The sequence below is a fragment of the Macaca thibetana genome, chromosome 18 (assembly GCF_024542745.1).
Source record: "Macaca thibetana thibetana isolate TM-01 chromosome 18, ASM2454274v1, whole genome shotgun sequence".
Taxonomy (NCBI): Eukaryota; Metazoa; Chordata; class Mammalia; order Primates; family Cercopithecidae; genus Macaca; species Macaca thibetana.
In genome coordinates, this window is record NC_065595.1 from 245,103 (window position 1) to 268,026 (window position 22,924).

General features: G+C 46.7%; 2 protein-coding genes and 1 pseudogene across 11 annotated transcripts in view; 1 reads left to right on the plus strand and 2 right to left on the minus strand.

Annotated features, from left to right (window-relative positions):
- RBFA (ribosome binding factor A) overlaps positions 1–22,924 on the minus strand; it is a 252,019-nt gene that overhangs the window by 18,767 nt on the left and 210,328 nt on the right. The gene's annotated exons all lie outside the window — the stretch shown is intronic.
- The window catches only part of TXNL4A (thioredoxin like 4A), a 52,757-nt gene that overhangs the window by 6,897 nt on the left and 22,936 nt on the right, over positions 1–22,924 (plus strand). For 8 of the 10 annotated variants that reach the window (XR_007721328.1, XR_007721327.1, XR_007721326.1 and 5 more), the window contains exon 3: positions 16,681–16,862. The exons of 1 other annotated variant lie outside the window; for it this stretch is intronic. The gene's annotated coding sequence lies outside the window, so the exon portion shown is untranslated. Of the gene's footprint in view, positions 1–16,680; positions 16,863–21,661; positions 21,679–22,924 lie in introns of those variants that run through there. One more of the 10 variants, XR_007721331.1, reaches the window with a different exon arrangement.
- Positions 10,986–11,577, minus strand: LOC126941517 (INO80 complex subunit C-like; annotated as a pseudogene).

Below are 22,924 nucleotides of genomic sequence, written 5' to 3' on the forward strand. Positions count from 1 at the left end.
CCAGTAATACCGTTTATACCACAGCGAAGGGCGGTTTCCAGTAATGTTTGTACCACAGTGAAGGGCGGTTTCCAGTAATGTTTGTACCACAGTGAAGGGCGGTTTCCAGTAATACCGTTTATACCACAGTGAAGGGCGGTTTCCAGTAATACCGTTTATACCACAGTGAAGGGCGGTTTCCAGTAATACCGTTTATACCACAGTGAAGGGCGGTTTCCAGTAATGTTTATACCACAGTGAAGGGTGGTTTCCAGTAATACCGTTTATACCACAGTGAAGGGCGGTTTCCAGTAATGTTGTTTATACCACAGTGAAGGGCGGTTTCCAGTAATACCGTTTATACCACAGTGAAGGGCGGTTTCCAGTAATGTTGTTTGTACCACAGTGAAGGGCGGTTTCCAGTAATGTTGTTTGTACCACAGTGAAGGGCGGTTTCCAGTAATACCGTTTATAGCGGGATATCATTTTATCTGGATTACAATGGGTTAGATTATGGACATATTCCATAAGGGGCACCTGGCATCCCACTGGAATAATGGGTTATTAGGTCCATACCATATTTCAGTTTCGGGAGAAAAGTATCTCCCTGACCGTTTCCAAGCAGATTTCTCTTTGTAGGAGCTATGCTCTGGGTTTCTTTCACCATGTTTCTAAGTGTTTCGGGTTTTATGGCTGTTTCCTGGATCGGGGCTGGTGGCTCGGGAGCTGCTCTTTTAGCTGTGGCATCAGCCGATTGTTACCCTTTCTGTGGTGTCTAATTTTGAGTGACTGGGATTTTTATAACTGCCAAACATTTGGGTTTTAGAATAGCTTCTAACAGCTCTGATACTTACCGTACATTTTTTATGGGTTGGCCTGAGGAGGCTAAATATCCTCTGTCTTTCCATAGCATCCAAAGTCATGCAAACCCCAAAAGCATAGCAGCTGTCAGTGTAAATGTTTGCAGCCTTGTATTTTGCCAGTTGACAAGCTTGGGTCAGGGCAATCAACTCGGCCACTTGAGATGATCTGGCTTGGGGAAGAGGACCAGCTCTAATTACCTCTAGTAAGGAAACCACAGCATATCCTGCTCCAAAATTTCCATCCTCTCCTCTTCAATAAGAGCCATCTGTATACCATTCTAGTTTCGCATTATCCAGTGGCATCTCTTGTAGGTCTGTCCTGGAGGTGAGAAGTCAGTCAGTCATCAGAACACAGTCACGAGGAGTCTTGTCGGAAGGGCCTGGCAAGAGAGTGGCTGGATTAAGATTATACTGGGAAGTAGTAATATTGGAAGATGGTACAAGCAAAATTTGATAAGAAGCTAACCGGTTGACAGACACACGTTGAGTATGATGAGAGTTTAGAAGGGTCTCAAGAGAATGTGGCACAGAAATGGTAAGGGGGGAACCCATAATTATTTCTCCAACAGACTTGTACGGAAGGGCCATGGTTGCTATTGCTCTCACACAAGGAAGCAACCCTCGCACCACCGGGTCCAGGTGTTGGCTGTAATAGCCTAGAGGTCTCTGATGATCACCATGCTTCTGGATCAGTACTCTGGAGGCAGTACCTCCAGTTTTGTATATGAAGAGGGAGAAAGGCAGTTTGTAGTTTGGTGCCCTAAGGCTGGGGCATTAGTTAGAATTTCCTTTATTTGTTGTACAGCTGATTGTCCCTCAGGACTCCACAAGACAGGATGGGGTTGTTTATTTTTTAAGTATGCCTACAGAGATTGAGCCATAAAAAATTTCGTATCCAGTTTCTACAATAGCCAGCCAGGACCCAAAATCCTCTAAATTGTTTATTAGTGACAGGCATTGGGAAAGCTAAAATTCCTTTCACTCTGTCAGGGTTAATACTCAGTCCTTTGACTGAGATAATATGCACCCAAATACTTAACTTGCAGCAAGCATAGCTGAAGTTTGTCTTTGGACGCTTTGTGTCTCTTGGTGGCTGTTCGAGTAAATATAGACTATCTTCATGGGAGGAAGATGGTGTGTCTGAACAAAGAAGAAGGTCATCTACATACTGAATGAGTGTTGAGCCCTGGGGAAAAATTAAATCCTCTAAATCAGTTTGTTTCTTTTTTTTTTTTTTTTTTTGAGATAGAGTTTTGCTCTTGTTGCCCAGGCTGGAGTGCAATGGCACAATCTCGACTCACAGCAACCTCCACCTCTCAGGTTCAAACGAATCTCTTGCCTCAGCCTCCCTAGTAGCTGGGATTACAGGCATGTGCCGCCACACCCAGCTAATTTTGTATTTTTAGTAGAGATGGGGTTCCTCCATGTTAGTCAGGCTGGTCTTGAACTCCCAACCTCAGGTGATCCGCCCGCCTCAGCCTCCCAAAGTGCTGGGATTACAGGCATAAGCCACCATGCCTGGCTCTAAATCAGCTTTTAATATTTGGGAAAAGTAAGTGGGACTTTCTGTATGCCCCTGAGGCATTACAGTCCACATATATTGCCCTTCTTTCCAAGTAAAGGTAAACAAATACCGGCTGTCTGGATCTACAGGAATACTAAAGAAGGCACGGCAGAGATCTGCAGCTGAGAAATACTGGCTGGTAGTGGGTATAGCTGATAGGACATGTGGGTTGGGACTACTGGGTGTCTGGGTATTACGATATTGTTGATTGCCCTCAGGTCCTGTACAAATCTCTGTCCTCTCCCACTTGGTTTCTTTACAGGGAATATAGGGCTCGTGCAGGGAACAGTGAGTCCCCTTTTCAGACAATCTTATATGATAGGGGCGATTCCGTCTATGGCTTCCTCTGTAGTATCCTAGAGGATACTGTTGGAGGTTGAGCAGGGGTTTCTTGGTCTCTCGGGCTTATCTCCACCTTTACTGGAGTGGCTGAGAAGATTTCCTCTGTGTCTGTATTTGACTAGACCGTGAGTGGAAGGGACGTCGTTGAGCAAGTGTTCTGCTTCTGGTGTTAACAGGAAAATCGGGGAAGCTAAGAGGAGGTTTATCATTTCCTACTCTTTATTCCAGCGTCTTCTCTTCTCCCTTAATATTTCTTCCTCTCTCTCCATTTCATTTTCCTGGTCACAAGATGATGTTTTGACATTACTGGTAGTAAATTGTGGTACACTGTCAGGACATTTTTTTAATGTGGTATTTTTGGTCCTCTGGCTCCAATTCTTAAAAAGAGTTCACCTTGTGATGAAAAAGATATATGGATGAAAAAGATATATGATGAAAAAAGCATTATGGATGTTGAGGAGGTCATGGCCCAAAAGATTGACAAGGGCCATAGGGCGTATAAGAAACATGTGGGTCCTACTGAGCGTGTCACACTTAGAGCCTGTGGTGGGGGAGTGGAACCCAATGAAATGGGAAGGTACAGGTTTGTACTTAAAACATAAGATTGTTTTATTAGACATACCATGTTAACTTTTTTATTACTCCGAGGAATGGGGTTTCTAAATAAGCTGGGATTTATCAGAGATACAGTCATGCCTGTGTCAATAAAGGCAGTTGTCAGCTCATGGTTATTATATTAATCTCCCCCAATTTTTTTTTGTCAGGCTAGAATATTTGGAGACATAAAACTCCTGTACTTCCTCAGAGCACCCCTAGTCTTCCTGAGTTGCATTTTCCTGCCTTTTCTTTCATTTCAGCCTAAGGCAATCCCTTTTAAGGGGTCCTGGACTTTCACAGCAGCAACAGACTGGGAGGGAAGGGTTCTCAGATCTAGAGAGCTTAAAAATCTTTCTGGGGCTGATAGGTTTAGAAGTTAATTGCTTTAGCTGTACATGCATAAATCTAGCAATCTTCTGTTTTTCCTTTTTTATCACAGTGTGGGATAATTGGTCAGCTAAGTTAACTAGTTCATTAGTTCTAGCTATGACCCAATTTATCATATGTGGCATTTTACAAGCATGGCTAAATCATCATCTAGTCTGTTTCATAAATTTGCATTTAATAATGTATCATTTTTATTGTTTTCAAAGCAATCAGCTGACATCCCACAATATTGTCTAAAAGTTTTATCAAAACATGTGAAACAATCTAAAACGAATGCATTTGGGTTCTGGCAGCATTGCTGGATTTTTTTCCAATCCACAACCCTTTAGAACACTGAAGGAATCGTATTTAACAGTCATTGCTCGTTCCCATGCATCTTTACGCCTGTCTTCTGGATTTGGTGGGGGCTGGTTGTTGTGGCTATACTGGGCATTCAGGGGTGAAATCTGTTACAGGGTCTGACCGTGGTGCTTTTTCTAGCTGTTCTTTCACTGTAGCTTCTGAGACCAACATGTGGACCAGCTGATAAAGGTCTGAATGACCTGGGTCCTGGGTTCTACGACTTTGAAGGGCTCCATATTTAAAGGGGAAAAGGTGGGATATTGAGAAGCACAGAACGCTGAGATCTTGCTGGGTAAAGTTAGTCAGCGTCTTAGTAATCAGGAATGTAATTCAAAACGTTATTGTTTTTGTAACTTCCTAGAAGCAGGGAATTCAATATTTTAGTCTAAATTTTTACCTAGTAAGGTCCCTTCTGTCCCTCAATAATAAATATTCATAGTAACATATGGGAGGATATTTCAACCTGAGTGAATATCCTCTTCTCCATTTGGTTCTTTTTTCCCTCATATAAAAGTTCAGCATTGTTCAATAACTTTAAACAGTTCCTTTATAAGACAAGGTAATGTTCTTATGCGGGTCGCATGGGGGGTGGGGATATAAAAGTTCAGCATTGTTCAATAACTTTAAACAGTTCCTTTATAAGACAAGGTAATGTCCTTATGCGGGTTGCATGGGGGGTGGGGAGCCTGCTATGGAGACATCCTGTCAAACCCCAAACCTCTCTAACTTTTGCCTGAAAAGAATTTGGAGTCAAGAGTTTGTACCTAACATTTGCAACCCTACGGCGCCACCTAGTGGAATAGGATTTTCCTCCGTGGGGAGCCCTGTCCGCCCTGTTCGCCATACTTCTAGTTTCCTAATTATTTTTCCTTTTACATCCCTCTGTCAGTGATCAGGCAACATGTCCTATTTGTAAACAAAAAAACTCCACTTTCAATTGCCAGAAGGAAGCTATCCTAATAAAACAGGTTTTAGCTTCAATACCATCCCCATCAAAGGAAGGGCAGCCATTCAGTTCTCATGTTCTTTTAAGGCGCCTGTTCTGCATTCAACGACATTGGGATTTAAACAAAAAAGAATTTTGCATTTGAGGTTAATCAGTCCCATTCTGTGGGATTCCAGTTTTTCACTGGGGACATAGCAAGGGAAGCCAAATAGGGCATTAAAACACTTTCTCCATTAAAGAGTCTTGCCCAAGTCCAGCTACTACATAATCTCTCCCAGGCCTATTGGATACCTTGGGAGGCTTTGGGCTGAGTGGGTCTAAGAATCCAACAGGGCGGAAAGCTAGAGTCTTGCACAGGTAAGTGTGACTAGTCCTGCCTACTATCTCCTCCGGATCCATGAGTAAAGGTCACACTTGTATCCATGGGGTGGCACCTATAGTGGTTGCCAGGACCCAGAGGAGAGGAGGAAAGAGAAGGGCAAAAGGGCAATGCCTTTTCTCTATTTCCTTCCACCCTTGGTCACGCCAAAGGGAGGAAGGGGACTAAGGAATGCCTTGTCTGCCACTCTTTCTAGATGGGTAACAAACCATCTGCATTCTGTACTCCCCTTGAGTGCATTCTAAATCACTGGAACTCATTTAACCCTAAGACTCTAAAGAGAAAGTGGCGTATATTCTGTTACACAGGGTGTGGCCTTGTTACCATCTTAGGAACAAACAAACCTGGCCCAAGGAAAGTCTTGATTTCTATACTATCAGCAACTAAAACTTTTCTGTAGGCAAAAGGGCAAACGGTCCAAGGTTCCCAGTGTACAGGTTTTCTTTGCCTTGCAAGATAACCTAAATCTTTATAAGCATTGTACAGTTAACCCTACCCTCTTGGCAGCCACGTCAGGCAAGCCTGCAAAGGATGGTTCCCCAGAGTCAAGAAAACAAACCCTTGGGGAACCCTCAAACACAACTTCTGGGTGCCCTACCTGCCCCACAATAGCCAGATCATTAGTTCCTCTGGTAGTGCCCCTCAAGAAACTCCCAACTTTGCTGTTGCCCCTGCAGGAAATGCCCAATGGTGCTACTGGGTTCAAGTTTCCTGCTCATTGCAGGACCTTAAACAAATAAAGGGGGACCTGGGGAGGTTCTCTAATAACCCTAATTAATATATAGAGGCTTTCCAAAATTTAATCCAAGTGTTTAATCTAACTTAAAAAGATGCTATGCTACTTTTAAGCCAAAACCTAACTGTTGGTTGGCGGGGAGGGAAGCAGTCTTACAGGCAGCAGACACATTTGGAGATAACCACATCTCCTATAGCTAGTCTAAAAGTCTTAAAGGAAGAAGTCTAAAAGAAAGAAGGGTGAGCAGATAGCAAAACCTCCATTCCCAGTAGGGAGGGAGGCAGTACCCCTTGAAAATTCCAATTGGAATCCCAACAATTCTATAAATGAGCAGGGGGGAAAAATGCTTTCTGATGTGCATACGAAAAGGCTTATAAAACACCTCCTTGCCTCCTGATTCTGTTAACAGACAGTTAATGTTAAAAAACAAATTTATTACTCAGGCAGCCCCTAATATCAAAAGAAAATTGCAAAAACTGGCCACAGGTTCAAATAGAACCTCTTCTAAAGAACCTCTTCAAAGTGGCTACTTCAGCCTTTACAATAAAACCCTGGAGGAGGCCCAGGAGAAGGAGAGGAACTATAAGACAAAAACAGAGGTTTTAGTGGCTGCATTACAGGCCTATAAAATCCAGAACCCTCAAAGTGCATCTGCTAATTGCTACCAATGTGGCAAACCAAGGCACTTCAAAAGGGATTGCCCAGACGTCAAGCAGCAGCCACCTCAAGCGTGTCCAGCCTGTGGTGGAAACCACTGGAAGTCAAACTATTCCCGGAGACGTAGGTCACTGGGTCCAGAACCAGTCTCCGAAGTGGACTAACGGGTCCCAGGGATCAATTCCCTGGCTCCAGTGGTTCCGACTGCCCTTACTATCCAGGAGCCCTGGGTAATTCTGAAGGTAGAAGGGAGAATAAAATTCAGGCAGAGGTGATTTCAGATGAAGATGAGGAATTTGTAGGGAACTGGAGCAAAGGTGACTCTTGTTATGTTTTAGCAAAGAGACTGGTGGCATTTTTCCCCTGCCCTAGAGAATTGTGGAACTTTTAACTCAAGAGAGATGATTTCGGGTATCTGGTGGAAGAAATTTCCAAGCAGCAAAGCATTCAAAAAGTGACAGGTGCTGTTAAAAGCATTTTGTTTTAAAAGGGAAACAGGCCGGGCGCGGTGGCTCAAGCCTGTAATCCCAGCACTTTGGGAGGCCGAGACGGGTGGATCACGAGGTCAGGAGATCGAGAGACGATCCCGGCTAACACGGTGAAACCCCGTCTCTACTAAAAAATACAAAAAACTAGCCGGGCGAGGTGGCGGGCGCCTGTAGTCCCAGCTACTCGGGAGGCTGAGGCAGGAGAATGGCGTAAACCCGGGAGGCGGAGCTTGCAGTGAGCTGAGATCCGGCCACTGCACTCCAGCCTGGGTGACAGAGCAAGACTCCGTCTCAAAAAATAAAAAATAAAAATAAAAAAATAAAAGGGAAACAGAGCACAAAAGTTCAGAAAACTTGCAGCCTGACAATGAAGTAGAAAAGAAAAAATCCATTTGTTTGAGGAGATATTCAAGCTGGCTGCAGAAATCTGCATAAGTAATGAGGAGCCAAATGTTAGTCCTCAAGACAATGGGGAAAATGTCTCCAGGGCATGTCATAGGTCTTCATGGTGGCCCCTCCCATCACAGACCCAGAAGCCTAGGAGGAAAAAATGGCTTTGAGGGCTGGGCCCAGGGTCTCCTTGCTGTGTGCAGGCCTAGGGACTTGTGTCCCATGTCCCAGCCACTCCAGCTGTGGCAGAAAGGGGCCAACATACAGCTTGGGCTGTGACTTCAGAGGCTGGAAGCCGCAAACCTTGGCAGTTTCCATGTGGTGTTGAGCCTGTGAGCACACAAAAGTCAAGAACTGAAGTTTGGGAACCTCTGCCTACATTTCAAAAGATGTATGGAAATGCCCGGATGCCCAGACAGAAGTCTGCTACAGGGGCAGGGTCCTCATGGAGAACCTCTGCTAGGGCAGTGCAGAAGGGAAATGTGGGATCAGGGCCCCCACACAGAGTCCCTACTCGGGCACTGCCTAGTGGAACTGTGAGAAGAGGGCCACAGTCCTCCAGACCCCAGAATGGTAGATCCACTGACAGTTTGTACCGTGCACCTGGAAAACTAAACATGGCGTTTAGCAGACACTCAACACCAGCCCATGAAAGCAGCCCAGAGAGAGGCTGTACCCTGCAAAGCCACAGGGACAGAGCTGCCCAAGGCTATGGGAACCCACCTCTTGCATCATTGTGACTGGATGTGAGACTTGGAGTCAAAGGAGATCATTTTGGAGCTTTAAAATTTGACTGCCCGGCTGGATTTCGGACTTGCATGGGCCCTGTAACCCCTTTGTTTTGGCCAGTTTCTCCCATTTGGAATGGCTGTATTTACCCAATACCTGTACCCCATTGTATCGAGGAAGTGACTAGCTTCTTTTGATTTTACAGGCTCATAGGCAGAAGGGACTTGCCGTGTCTCCGATGAGACTTTGGAGTACAGACTTTTGGGTTAATGCTGAAATGAGTTCAGACTCTGGGGGACTGTTGGGAAGGCATGATTGGTTTTGAAATGTGAGGATATGAGATTTGGAGGGGCCAGGGAAGAATGATATGGCTTGGCTGTGTCCCCACTGAAATCTCGGATTGTATCTCCCAGAATTCCCACATGTTGTGGGAAGGACCCAGGGGGAGGTGATTGAATCATGGAGGCTGGTCTTTCCTGTGCTAGTCTCATGACAGTGAATGAGGCTTTTGAGATCTGATGGGTTTATCAGGGGCTTCTGCTTTTGCTTCTTCCTCATTTTCTCTTGCTGCCACCATGTAAGAAGTGCCTTTCACCTCCTTCCCTGTTTCTGAGACCTGCCCAGCTACGTGGAAATGTAAGTCTAACTAAGCCTTTTTTGTTGTTGTTGTTCCTAGTTTCAGGTACATCTTTATCAGCAGCATGAAAATGAACTAATACAGTCCTTCCCAAAGATGCCCACACATGAAATCCTGGACCCTTATATAATATTTAACAGAAGTAGGCTGGGTGCGGTGGCTCACGCCTGTTATCCCAGCACTTTGGGAGACTGAGGCGGGTGGATCACGAGGTCAGGAGTTCGAGACCAGCCTGACCAACATGGTGAAACCCCGTCTCTACTATAAATACAAAGAAAAAAAAAATCCAGGTGTGGTGGCGCATGCCTGTAATCCCAGCTACTTGGGAAGCTGAGGCAGAAGAACCGCTTGAACTCGAGAGGCAGAGGTTGCAGTGAGCCCAGGGTGCCACTGCACCCCAGCCTGGGTGACAGAGCGAGACTCCATCTCAAAAAAAAAAAAAAAAGAAAGTAGAATGAACTTCCAACTGCTTCCTTCAAAAGAAAGTGAGGCAGACTCTTATACAGTCCCAGGAGATGGACGTGACACCTCTGCACCACTCAGAATTGCCTGAAGTGGGGTGGGGTGGGAGAGAACGGGGTGGGGGAAGCACTTGGGTAAAAGTACAAAGAGGATGAACTTAATGCGGAGAAGACAGGAAGTGGGAGAGGAAGGGAACGTCATGAATATTAAAAACAGGCAACGTAAAAACAAAATGCAACCGATTAAAATATTGTTTAGTTTAGAGACAGACAGATATAATAAAGATGGGGTGAGGGAAGAAAAGATGGCAAAAGGAGAGGACCAGGCCTGAGAAGAGGAAGAGGAGAGTGTGGAGGAGGCTGCTTGCCTGCTGTGGGATGGATGGCAGCGGCACTTCCCCAGATGCACTTTTCTCAAATGTAAAACTAACCAGCCTTGTGCCACAGATGTGAAGATAACCCCATAGAACTTAAAGAGCGGACCATAAACTTGCCATGCATGAGAGCCACTAACATTTACATCTGAAAAACAATTTGGATACCCAAGTCTCCAACGAACAGTCACACTGAAGCTGGAGAGCACATTCGTAACACACGGAAAAACTTTTTTTTTTTTTTTTGAGACTCCATCTCCCAGGCTGGAGTGCAGAGGTGCAATCACGGTTCATTACAACCTAGACCTCCTGGGTTCAAGCGATCCTCCTGTCTTAGCCCCTCTGAGTAGCTGGGACCACAGGTGTGCGCTGCCATGCCCGGCCTATTTTGTATTTTTTGTAGAGATGGGGGTCTCACTATGTTGCCCAGGCTGTGAGGAGGGCGAAAATCACCTGGTGACCGTTGAACAGGCTCCAGAGACAAATCTTCTTACCTGAGCAATTCAGAAGGGAGCAAAGACTGCCTGGTGACCATCAAACAGGCCATCTGGAGGCAAAACTCATTATATGGAGAATTCAGAAGTAATCGAACTTCCCTAGTATCTAAAGACAGCATCTGATTCTGATACAGGGACTAAAAAGAAATCATTTAGGCAGTTAGGGTAAGAGAGTCTTCAGTAAGGCTTTCCTTTTAACAAAAAGCTGCCCCAAAATTATTTCTTTTCCAACAAAGAGCAGCCTGTAATATCGAGCTGCAGACATGGAGAAGCCAGCTGGAAGCCTGCATAGGCGAATGCTGGCAGCTGTGCCGATAGAAAAGGGATAGCTGGAAGCCAGGTATGTTCAACATGCAAGTTCCCCTTCCCTTTTCTTTTTTCTTTTTTTAAAATGAATAGTTTTATTGTATTTTCTTGTCAAACACCTTTACTTGAGGCAACAATTGACGTATAATTTAATTCAGCGGGAAATATCACACTTGGAGGGAAAACACACACTCAAAAAAACCCTTAAATTAAAGCCAAACATTTTTCCAAGGCACGGCACTGGCATTTTCAGATTGACAGCAGAACGATTTGTTTCCGTGAAACAAAATCACGAGTCCAGAGTCTGTTTTTGAAACAGCTTTCCACTTCATCTCCCTTTCTCGGGCTCAGGGAAGGATGCTCGAGGCCTTCCTCAGGGCCAGGTGGCCGGTGGTGACCTCAGAGGGCAGCCTCCGAATGTAGGAAAACTCTTCAACGGTGCCGAGCCGCAGTTTGCTCGGGGGTCTGTGTGGTTGGCAGGCAGACCCGGAACATCAGAATTCTTCTTAGCTGGCTTAAAGGGTGGAGGAGCATCAGTACTGAAGTAGTTGGGATCGTTCGGTTGCCACGGCAGTGCCCTTTGGGAAGCGAGGATTTGTTTCAGGTTCTTCCAGGTCGTGTTCTTGGCAGCTGCTGCGCCACCGTGGCCAGAGTGCACAAAGTTGGGATCCTTAAATGGCAAAGGTTTGGCAGCTTTTTCCACAGGTCCTGTGCTAAACTCAGACGGCACCACTTTATTCTCACTCCTGGCTTCCACGCTGATACCCTGCGCAGAGCTGGAGGCGGACGCTGCTTTCTTCTTACTGGCTGCTGCCGGCGTGGGAAGGGCTGGCCGGCCTCTTCTTGCTGCTCGGACTGTTCCGGGAGTGGAAGTGGTGCCACAACTGGAATTTGCGCCGCCATCGCACCCTGAGTCTTCCCCTGGTCCCCCCGCCGCCATCGCACCCTGAGTCTTCCCCTGGTCCCCCCATCCCTTTCCCAGCACGGGCCCTGGAACTTCTTTCCCCCCTTTCCTTTTCTTTGTCGTCACATGTGCAGTAAAAAAGCAAGCAAGGTGGTGCCCCTAGGTAGAGACCCTATTTGCATAAAAAGATTTGCATAATAAAAGGATGAGTTGGCCGGCTTCTTCCAGTGCTGCGTAAACGACACACCTGGTCCAGCCAATCCTCTGTGGCCTGTGTAAATCAGACACCGCCTTCTCAAGCTCATCTATAAAACCATCTCGTTGCGAAGCGGGAAATCCTCTCAGAAACCCCCTCACTCTGCATAAGGGAACTTTTCTCTTTTGCCTATAAAACTGCCGCTCTTAAACTCACTCGTTGTAAACCTCGGGTATTACCCCAGACAAATGACACCGCTTCAATTCCAGGCCTCTTTCAACTTTTATAAGTAAATTTGTAAACATCTCTGGAATACTATGCTGAAACTCAGTTTACAACCCTAAGCTCCAACCTTAAGGTCCATAAATGCTCCTAAGGAAAATCCACCACTGGGCGCTCAGTCCTCTCTCAGCCGCCACGCTGCACTCTTTTGCAGCGTTCTTCCTAATACACTTCCCTTTTTTTTTTGGGCGGGGGGGGGACAGAGTTTCACTCTATCGCCCAGGCTGGAGTGCAATGGCATGATCTTGGCTCACTGCAACCTCTGCCTCCTGGGTTCAAGCGATTCTCCTGCCTCAGCCTCCTAAGTAGCTGGGACTCCAGGCGCACACTACCACACCCGGCTAATTTTTGTACTTTTAGTGGAGACAGGGTTTCACCATATTGGCCAGTCTGTCTCGAACTCCTGACCTCATGATCCACCCACCTTAGCCTCCCAAAGTGCTGGGATTACAGGCGTGAGCCACCGTGCCTGCCTTGTTGTTTATTTTTCAGAAACAAGGTCTATGTTGCCCAGGCTGGCCTCAAACCCCCAAAGTCAAGTGGTCCTCCTGCCTCAGCCTCCTGAGTAGTTGGGACTACAAAAGTGTGTCTCCACACTAGATAAAGCTGTTTTTGGAAAGTTCTTCTTCCTACATAGTTTTCTTTTTTCTTATTCTTTTTCCTTTTTCTTTTGTGAGACAGAATCTTGCTCTGTCTCCCAGGCTGGAGTGCAGTGGTGCAATCTCGGTTCACTGCAACCTCTGCCTCTTGGTTCAAGCAATTCTCCTGCCTCAGCCTCCCAAGTAGCTGGGATTACAGGCACACACCATCATGCTGGCTAATTCTTGTACTTTTAGTAGAGACAGGGTTTTGCCATGTTGGCCACGCTGGTCTTGAACTTCTGACCTCAAGTGATCTGCCCTCTTCAGCCTCCCAAAGTTTTGGGATTACAGATGTGAGCCACTGTGCCCAGCCAACATTTTTCAATACGGAGTTAAATAACAACATTGAGAAGCCCTGCTATAAGCTCCCAGGAAAACCATTTTCCATATTCATTTATCCAGTAGGATTCTGTTACTAGGCCAGAGAATGTATATTATTATTTTATTCCTGAAAAAGTATAAAATAAAGGGTGCATATGTAGACATTTTAAATAATAAAAAGTTAATACCTACATATGCACTGCCCACCCTAAGAAAGACAGTATAAGCAATTGAAACACTCTTAACCTCTAATTCAATGGCTGTCATCTGGGGGCAATTTTCCTCCTCCCGGGGGAACTTGCAAAGTCCACAGACAGCCTGGGTCATCACCACAGGGAGGGGCCACCACTGGCATCTGGTGGGTGGAGGCCAGGGCCGCTGCTCAACACCCTTCGAGTCCAGAATGCCCCACTGGCCTCAGGTGTCACCAGGGCCTTCCCACTGCTTGCTGGTTCCCCAGGAGATCATCACAATCTCATGAGACTCTCATGTTAACCGTCCCTTGCCCTTCCTCACGGTTCTACTGCACGTCTGTGTCTCTGGGTCACATTTGGCTTTGCCTTTGAACTTCACGTAAGTGGGATCATTCAGTCCAGCCCTCTTATCACTGCAGCTCTTTGCTATGTCTGACCTTTTTAGCCAATTCATCCTGTTTCTAATGTTAGTTATCCGGATTTTCATTTCTGGGAGTTTCACTGGCTTCTGTTCTGTACTCGCTAACAGTTCTGATGCTTTCTCCTCCTTACTGCTTTTCATTCCTTTAAACACAGACGTGGCCGGGCGCGGTGGCTCAAGCCTGTAATCCCAGCACTTTGGGAGGCCGAGACGGGCGGATCACGAGGTCAGGAGATCGAGACCATCCTGGCTAACACAGTGAAACCCCGTCTCTACTAAAAAATACAAAAAACTAGCCGGGCAAGGTGGCGGGCGCCTGTAGTCCCAGCTACTCAGGAGGCTGAGGCAGGAGAATGGCGTAGACCCGGGAGGCGGAGCTTGCAGTGAGCTGAGATCCTGCCACTGCACTCCAGCCTGGGCAACAGAGCGAGACTCCGTCTCCAAAAAAAAAAATAATAATAAAAAAAATAAATAAATAAACACAGATGTATTCGTATTCTGTGTCTCATCATCTCAGGACCGGCAGCCGCTGTGCACCCGATGTTTTGTTTGTGGTTTCTTGGGACTCTGCTCAAGGCTTATTTTCTCTGGTGATTTTCTCATGAGTTCTCAGAGCATGCATATTCACTTCTGCATGGGTCAAAACTAAAGTTCTAAATTCAATGTGTACACAGAAGAATTCCACAGCCCACCTTGACCTGCTCACCCACCCCTTTCACGAAGCGGAAGCGAGGGCCTGGCGCTTCCTTTTTTCTTCAACCAGCAAAGTAATTCAGACCTCCCACTGAGAGGAAGTGCGGATCCTCCCCCAGGTCGCTGGGAATTCTCAGGAACACGTCTCTGCCATTCCACCCAGGCTGAGACAGGGACCCGGTGCCAGCTTCAGGCTTCTGGCTTGAGAGATGCAGCCCCCTTCCCATCCACAGGTAAGGTGGGAGCAGGCACCCACCTCTACCCACCTTTCTCTGAAGGGAGGGTTTGCCTGAGTTCGTGCCACACTCCCAGAGTCCAGGCTTTGGGTGGTAGTGTCAGGCCTCAGGCTGCCCTCAGGGCAGGCACATCAAACCCCTGGCAGGCAACAGCCCTGGGGGAAACGTAAGCCTCGGAATTCCTCTACTTACCTGCCAACCCTGCCCCCAAGGAATCCCTTAACTTTCCTGCCAACACTGCCAAGCTTTTTTTGTTTTTGTTTTTGTTTTTGTTTTTTAAAGTAGCTTATGGTGGCTCGTGCCTGCCCAGAAATATGGGAGGATGAGGAGGAAGGATTTCTTGAAGCCAGGACTTTGAGACCAGTGACCCGTCTGACATGGTTTGGCTGTGTCCCCACCCGAAATCTCATCTTGAATTGTAATCCCCGTGTGTCAAGAGCAGGACCGAGTGGAGGTGACTGGATCATGGGCGTGGTTTTCCCCCACGCTGTTCTTGTGATAGTGAGTGAGTCTCATGGGATCTGACGGTTTTGTGTCTGCATTTCCCCTGCTTGCATTCATTCCATCCTGCCGCCCTGTGGAGAGGGGACCTGCCTTCTGCCTTGATTGTAAGTTTCCTGAGGCCTCCCCAGCAATGTGGAGCTTAAACCTCTTAAGAGTCACTTAAACCTCTTTCCTTTATGAATTACCTCTTCTCAGGTGTTTCTTCACAGCGGCATGAGAATGAACTAATACACCGTCTCCAATAAAATAATGCTTCTTAAAAGTAGCTTTTAAAATATTTCTCCTGCTGCCCTAGAAATCACTGACCATGTAATCAGCCAAGTTCTGGAAACAGAAATTCCTGACAGTTAATATTAACAATAAAAAAATTATAACTGAAGAGACAAGGAAGAGGAAAGAGAAAGAAGCTGTGGAAGGAAAATAGAATCTCAAGACCCCAAACTCACAATGCCAAACGGAAAATTAAGCTTGGGAACTAAGTCATGCCAAAACTGCTTCTCCTTTTGTTCCCAAAGAGAGAGTTGTCATTTCGCATGCTTGCCCTCAGGGTCCAGGCAGCAGGCATACACCCTGAAGTCACCTGGTGGGGTGTCACACTGCACAGGACTTGTGCTGGACACACCTTGAAGTGCCCCTCAGACCATTGCTGGGCCCATAGGCTCTTGAGGGGTGCTATAGCCAACTGGATGGACGTCCTAGGCCTATCCCAGGCCACCCAGCGCTGGACTTGAGGAAATGTCCTCCATAGAGGATGAAATATGATGACGACCACCCGGGGGCCAAGACAGCAAAGAAAGCAGCACTCAGTGCGCGAGCCTGGCCAGGCTGAAGCTGAACAGACATGTCCATCTCCCAGGACAGCTCGGGGTGACCAACTGGACAACAGGCCCCCTTCCCAGCAGTGGGCGTTCCTACTTGGACTCCCCTGAGGACATCCTGGCCTCCCTCCCTGCCATCTTCCTGTCCCTCACCTATTGCTGGAGGGTTCAAGAAGGTCTACCAATGCCTGTGAGATGCCAGCCACAGCTGGTGTCCGGGGTTTTTGGCACCATGGTGAGAAAGAATTCAGGACCGAGTCAATGAAGTGAAAAGACAGAAGCTTTTATTGCAAAGCGAAAGCACACACTTAGGACAGAAGTCGTGCCCAAAGGAATTTGGGTTTCTAACTTTATGTGCTCTTCTAATTAGGGGGTGGAAGAATCATGTGGTTTTCTAGGGAAAAGGTAAAGGTCTCCTAGAATGGGGGTGCCATCCATTTTCATAATCATGTGGTTTTCTAGGGAAAAGGCAGAGGTCTCCTAGAATGGGGTGCCATTCATTTTCATACTAAATGTGGGCATGCTCAGAGCTGCCATACACCCAGCCTCATTTTAAAAATTGGTTCCTCTTACTCTGCAAAATTAATGGTTGAGTAATCATTCTTGGCAATCTCAATACCAGATCTGTTGCTGACAATGAAAGCCTTGAGGGACAAGGCCTTTTCTACGTGAGTTTGGACTCTATAGGCAACTCTTCAGTGGCTTTCTGTTTCTAGCATTTTACTCACACCTTTACCTGGTGAACGGAACTGCAGGTTGTGCCATACGTAACCCCTTTGCTTTCCCATCACTCTAGGAGGGCAGCCCGGATTTGGTGGAAAGTATTCTCATCAGCATGCACCTGGACACGAGGACCTAACAGATAAAGATGTGCCACAGGGTTTGCAGATTGCTTGACCATCTGTTTGCTGGTTCAGGATTGTTGAAATCTGCACTGTTTGCATGTTTTATGAGGCTTCTCCAGTCACATGGTAGCAGGTAAGAGAGAATGAGAGCCACATGAAAGGCTTTCCCGTTCTAAAACCATCGGCTCTTGGGAGATTTATTCACTACCAGGAGAAAAGTATGGGGAAAAACTGCCCCCATGATTCAGTTATCTCCAGATCCCTCCCAAAACATATGGAAATTATGAGAGCTATAATTCAAGATGAGATTTGGGTGGGGACACAGCCAAACAATACCATTCCATCCCTGGCCCCTCCCAAATCTCATGTCCTCATATTTCAGAAGCAATAATGCCTTCCCAACAGTCCCCCAAAGTCCTTTTAGCATTAACTCAAAAGTCCACAGTCCAAAGTCTCATCTGAGACACAGCAAGTCCCTTCTGCCTGTGAGTCTGTAAAATCAAAAGTAAGTTAGTTACTTCCTAGATACAGTGGGGGTATAGTGATTGGGTAAATACAGCCATTCGAAATTACAGAAATTAGCCAAAACGAAGGGACTAAAGGCCCATGCAAGTCTGAAATCCAGTGGGGCAGTCATTAAACCTTGAAGTTCCAAAATGATCTCCTTTGACACCATGTCTCACATCCAGGTCACACTGATGCAGAAGTGGGCTTCCATGGCCTTGGGCTCTGCCCTGTGGCTTTGCAGGGTATACCCCACTCTTGGCTGCTTTCATGGGCTGGAGTTGAGTGTCTGTGGCTCTTCCAGGGCCACAGAGCAAGCTGTTGATGGATCTACCAGTCTGGGGTCTGGAGGATACTGGCCTTTTTCTCACAACTCCACTAGGCAGTGCCCTAGTGAGGACTCTGTGTGGGGGCTTAAACCTCACATTTTTCTTCTGCACTGCCCTAGCAGAGGTTCTCTATGAGGGCCCTACCCTTGCAGCAAACTCCTGCCTGGACATCCAGGCATTTCCATACATCCTCTGAAATCTAGGCAGAGGTTCCCAAACCTCAATTCTTGACCTCTGTGCACCCAGAGGCTCCACATCCCATGGAAGCTGCCAGGGCTTAGGGCTTGCATTCTTTGAAGCCACAACCCAAGCTGCACCTTGGCCCCTTTTAGGCACAGCTGGAGTGGCTGGGACACAGGGCACCAAGTCCTTACCTAGACTGCACACAGCAGGGGGGCCCTGGGCCAGGCACAAAAAAAACACATTTTTTCCTACTAGGCCTCCAGGCCTGTGATGGGAGGGGCTGCCACGAATGTCTCTGACATGCCCTAGAGACATTTTCTCACTGTCTTGATGACTAACGTTTGGCTCCTTGCTCACGCCTGTAATTCCAGCACTTTGGGAGGCCGAGGCAGGCAGATCACTTGAGGTCAGGTGTTCGAGACCATCGTGGCCAACATGGTGAAACCCCGTCTCTACTAAAAATACAACAATTAGCTGGGAGTGGAGTCGGGCACCTGTAATCCCAGCCACTCAGGAGGCTGAGGCAGGAGAATCACTTGAACCCAGGAGGGGAGGTTGCGGTGAGCCGAGATCATGGCCACTGCATTCCAGCCTGGGTGACAGAGGGAGACTCCGTCTCAAAAAACAAACAAACAAACAGAAAATTTGACTCCTTATTACTTATGCAAATTTCTGCAACTGGCTTGAATTTCTCCACAGAAAATGGGTTTTCCTTTTTTTTTTTTTTTTTTTTTTGAGACGGAGTCTTGCTCTGTCACCCAGGCTAGAATGCAGTGGCGTGATCTTGGCTCACTGGAAGCTCCGCCTCCCGGGCACGCCATTCTCCTGCCTCAGCCTCCCAAGTAGCTGGGACTACAGGCGCCTGCCACCGCGCCTAGCTAATTTTTTGTATTTCTTAGTAGAGACAGGGTTTCACCGTGGTCTTGATCTCCTGACCTCATGATCCGCCCACCTTGGCCTCCCAAAGTGCTGGGATTACGGGCGTGAGTTACCGCGCCCAGCCGGGTTTTCCTTTTCTATCTCATCGTCAGACTACAAATTTTCTGAACTTTTACACCCTGTTTTTCTTCAAAAACTTAATCCTTTTAACAGCACCCAAGCCACCTCTTGAATGCTTTTCTTTGCTTAGAAATTTCCTGCCAGATACCTAAATCATCTCCCTCAAGTTCGAGTTTCACAGATGTCCAGGGCAAGGGCAAAATGCCACCAGTCTCTTTGCTAAAACATAGCAAGAGTCACCTTTATTCTAGTTCCCAACAAGTTCCTTATCTCCATCTGAGACCACCTCAGCCTGGATTTCATTGTCCACATTATTATCAGCATTTTGGTCAAATCCATTCAACAAGTCTCTAGGGAGTTCCAAACTTTCCCACATTTTCCCGTCTTCTTCTGAGCCCCCCAAACTGTTCCAACCTCTACCTGTTACTCAGTTCCAAACTTCCCACATTTTCCCGTCTTCTTCTGACCCCCCGAAACTGTTCCAACCTCTGCCTGTTACCCAGTTCCAAAGTTACTTCCACATTTTTGGGTATATTTACAACAACACCTCACTCTACTGGTACCAATTTACTGTATTACTCTGTTTTCACACGACTGATAAAGACATACCCAAGACTGGGTAATTTATCAAGAAAAAGAGGTTTAATGGACTCACAGTTTCACATGGCTGGGGAGGCCTCACAATCATGGTGCAAGGGGAAAGGCACATCTTACATGACAGCAGACAAGAGAGAATGAGAGCCAAGCAAAAGGGGTTTCCCTTATAAAGTCATCAGATCTCATGAGACTTATTCACTACCATGAGAACAGCGTGGGAGACTCTGCCCCCATGATTCAATTATCTCCCACTGGGTCCCTCCCACAACATGTGAGTTATGGGAGCTACAATTTCAGATAAGATTTGGGTGGGACACAGCCAAACCTTATCACATGTTTTTAAGCATTTTGGGTTTTATGGTCATTTCCTGGATTGGGGCTGGTTCAAATGCTGCTCTTTTAGCTGTGGTGTCAGCCAATTGGTTACCCTGACCTTCTGTGTTGTTTAATTTACAGTGACGTGGGATTTTTATGGTTGCCAACTATTTTGGTTTTTGAATAGGTTTTTTTTTTTTGAGATGGAGTCTCACTCTTGTCACCCAGGCTGGAGTGCAGTGGCACAATCTCAGCTCACTGCAACCTCCACCTCCCAGGTACAAGCAATTCTCCTGCCTCAGCCTCCCAAGTAGCTGGGATTACAGGCGCCCGCCACCACACCCGGCTAATTTTTGTATTTTTAGTAGAGACGGGGTTTCACCACGTGGGCCAGGCTGGTCTTGAACTCCTGACCTCATGTGAGGAAACCACAGCATATCCTGCTCCAAAATTTCCATCCTCTCCTCTTCAATAAGAGCCATCTGTATACCATTTTGGTTTAGCATTATCCAGTGGCATCTCTTGTAGGTCTGTCCTGGAGGTGAGAAGTCAGTCAGTCATCAGAACACAGTCACGAGGGGTCTTGTGGGAAGGGCCTGGCAAGAGAGTGGCCGGATTAAGATTATTATACTGGGAAGTAGTAATATTGGAAGATGGTACAAGCAAAATTTGATGAGAAGCTAACCGGTTGACAGACACACATTGAGTATGATGAGAGTTTAGAAGGGTCTCAAGAAAATGTGGCACAGAAATGGAAGGGGGGAACCCATAATTATTTCTCCAACAGACTTGTACGGAAGGGCCATGGTTGCTGTTGCTCTCACACAAGGAGGCAACCCTCGCGCCACCGGGTCCAGGTGTTGGCTGTAATAGCCTAGAGGTCTCTGATGATCACCATGCTTCTGGATCAGTACCCTGGAGGCAGTACCTCCAGTTTCGTGTATGAAAAGGGAGAAAGGCAGTTTGTAGTTTGGTGCCCTATCTCACACAAGGAGGCAACCCTCGCGCCACCGGGTCCAGGTGTTGGCTGTGATAGCCTAGAGGTCTCTGATGATCACCATGCTTCTGGATCAGTACCCTGGAGGCAGTACCTCCAGTTTCGTGTATGAAAAGGGAGAAAGGCAGTTTGTAGTTTGGGTGCCCTGAGGCTGGGGCATTAGTTAGAATTTCCTTTATTTGTTGTACAGCTGATTGTCCCTCAGGACTCCACAAGAAAGGATCAGGTTGTACATTTTTTAGGTATGCCTACAGAGATTGAGCCATAAGGAAGAAATTTGGTATCCAGTTTTTGTTTGTTTGTTTCTTTGTTTGTTTTGAGATGGAGTCTTGCTCTGTCGCTCAGGCTGGAGTACAGTGGTGTGATCCCAGTTCACTGCAAGCTCCACCTCCTGGGTCCACACCATTCTCCTGCCTCAGCCTCCTGAGTAGCTGGGACTACAGGCGCCCACCACCATGCCTGGCTAGTTTGTTTGTATTTTTAGTAGAGACGGGGTTTCACTGTGTTAGCCAAGATGGTTTCAATCTCCTGACCTCGTGATCCGCCCACCTCGACCTCCCAAAGTGCTGGGATTACAGGTGTGAGCCACCGCGCCCGGCCACTGGTATCCAGTTTCTACAATAGCCAGGCAGGACCCAGAATCCTCTAAGTTGTTTGTGACAGGCATTGGGAAAGCTAAAATTCCTCTCACTCTGTCAGGGTTAATACTCAGTCCTTTGGCTGAGATAATATGCCCCCAAATACTTAACTTGCAGCAAGCATAGCTGAAGTTTGTCTTTGGACACTTTGTGTCCCTTGATGGCTGTTTGAGTAAATATAGACTATCTTCATGGGAGGAAGATGGTGTGTCTGAACAAAGGAGAAGGTTGTCTACATACTGAATGAGTGTTGAGCCCTGGGGAAAAATTAAATCCTCTAAATCAGCTTTTAATATTTGGGAAAAGTAAGTGGGACTTTCTGTATACCCTTGAGCCATTACAGTCCACATATATTGCCCTTCTTTCCAAGTAAAGGTAAACAAATACCGGCTGTCTGGATCTACAGGAATACTAAAGAAGGCACGGCAGAGATCTGCAGCTGAGAAATACCGGCTGGTAGTGGGTGTAGCTGATAGAAGGATATGTGGGTTGGGGATTATTGGGTGTCTGGGTATTGCGATATTACCTACTGTCCTCAATCCTGTATAAATGTCCATCCCCTCTGGCTTGTTTATTTTTGTTTTTGTTTTTACAGGGAATATAGGGCTGTTGCAGGGGCTTGTGCAGAGAATCGTGAGTCTCCTTCTCAGTTAATATCGTATGGTAGGGGCGATTCCATCTATAACTTCCCGTCATAGAGGATACTGTTTAAGGTTGGGGGGGTTTCTTCGGGTTTATCGCTACCTTTATTGGAGTGGCTGAGAATATTTTCCCTGTATCTGTATTTGACTGAGACTGTAAGCGGGAAGGGACATCCTTAAGCAAATGCTTCACTTCCGGAGTTAACAGGAAGACTGGGGAAGCTAAAAGTTTTACTGTTTTCTGCTCTGTATTCCAATGTTCTCTCTTCTCTTCTAGTATTTCCTTCTCTCTCATTTCCCTTTCCCAGTCACAAGATGCTGTCTTAATATTACTAGTACTAAATCGTGGTGCATTGTCAGGACTTGTTTTTTCTTTCTGAGATGCAGTCTCCCGCTGTCGCCCAGGCTGGAGTTCAGTGACACAACTTTGGCTTACTGCAACCTCCGCCTCCCGAGTTCAAGTGATTTTCCTGCCTCAGCCTCCCAAGTAGCTGGGATTACAGGCATGCGCTACCACACCCAGCTAATTTTTGTATTTTCACTAAAGACGAGGTTTCACCATGTTGGCCTGGCTGATCTCCTAACCTCATGTGAGCCACCTGCCTCGGCCTCCCGAAGTGCTGGGGTTACAGGCATGAGCAACTGTGTCTGGCTGTCAGGGTGTTTTTTAATTTGATATTGTTAGTCCCTGGCTCCAATTCTAGAACAAGTTCACCTTTCGATGAAAAAGAGATATGAGCGTTATGGATGTTGAGGAGATCACAGCCCAAAAGACTGACAGGGGCTGCAGGCACATTAGAAACACAAGGGACCAACTAAGCATGTCACACTTGGAGCCCAGGGCGGGGGATCTGAACCCAAAGAAACGGGAAGGTTTAGGTTTAGACTTAAAACATGAGATAGTTTTATAGACACACCACCTTGTTCATTCTTTCATTACTCTGAGGTACGGGGTTTCTAAATTAGGTGGGATTTATAATAGATATAGTCAC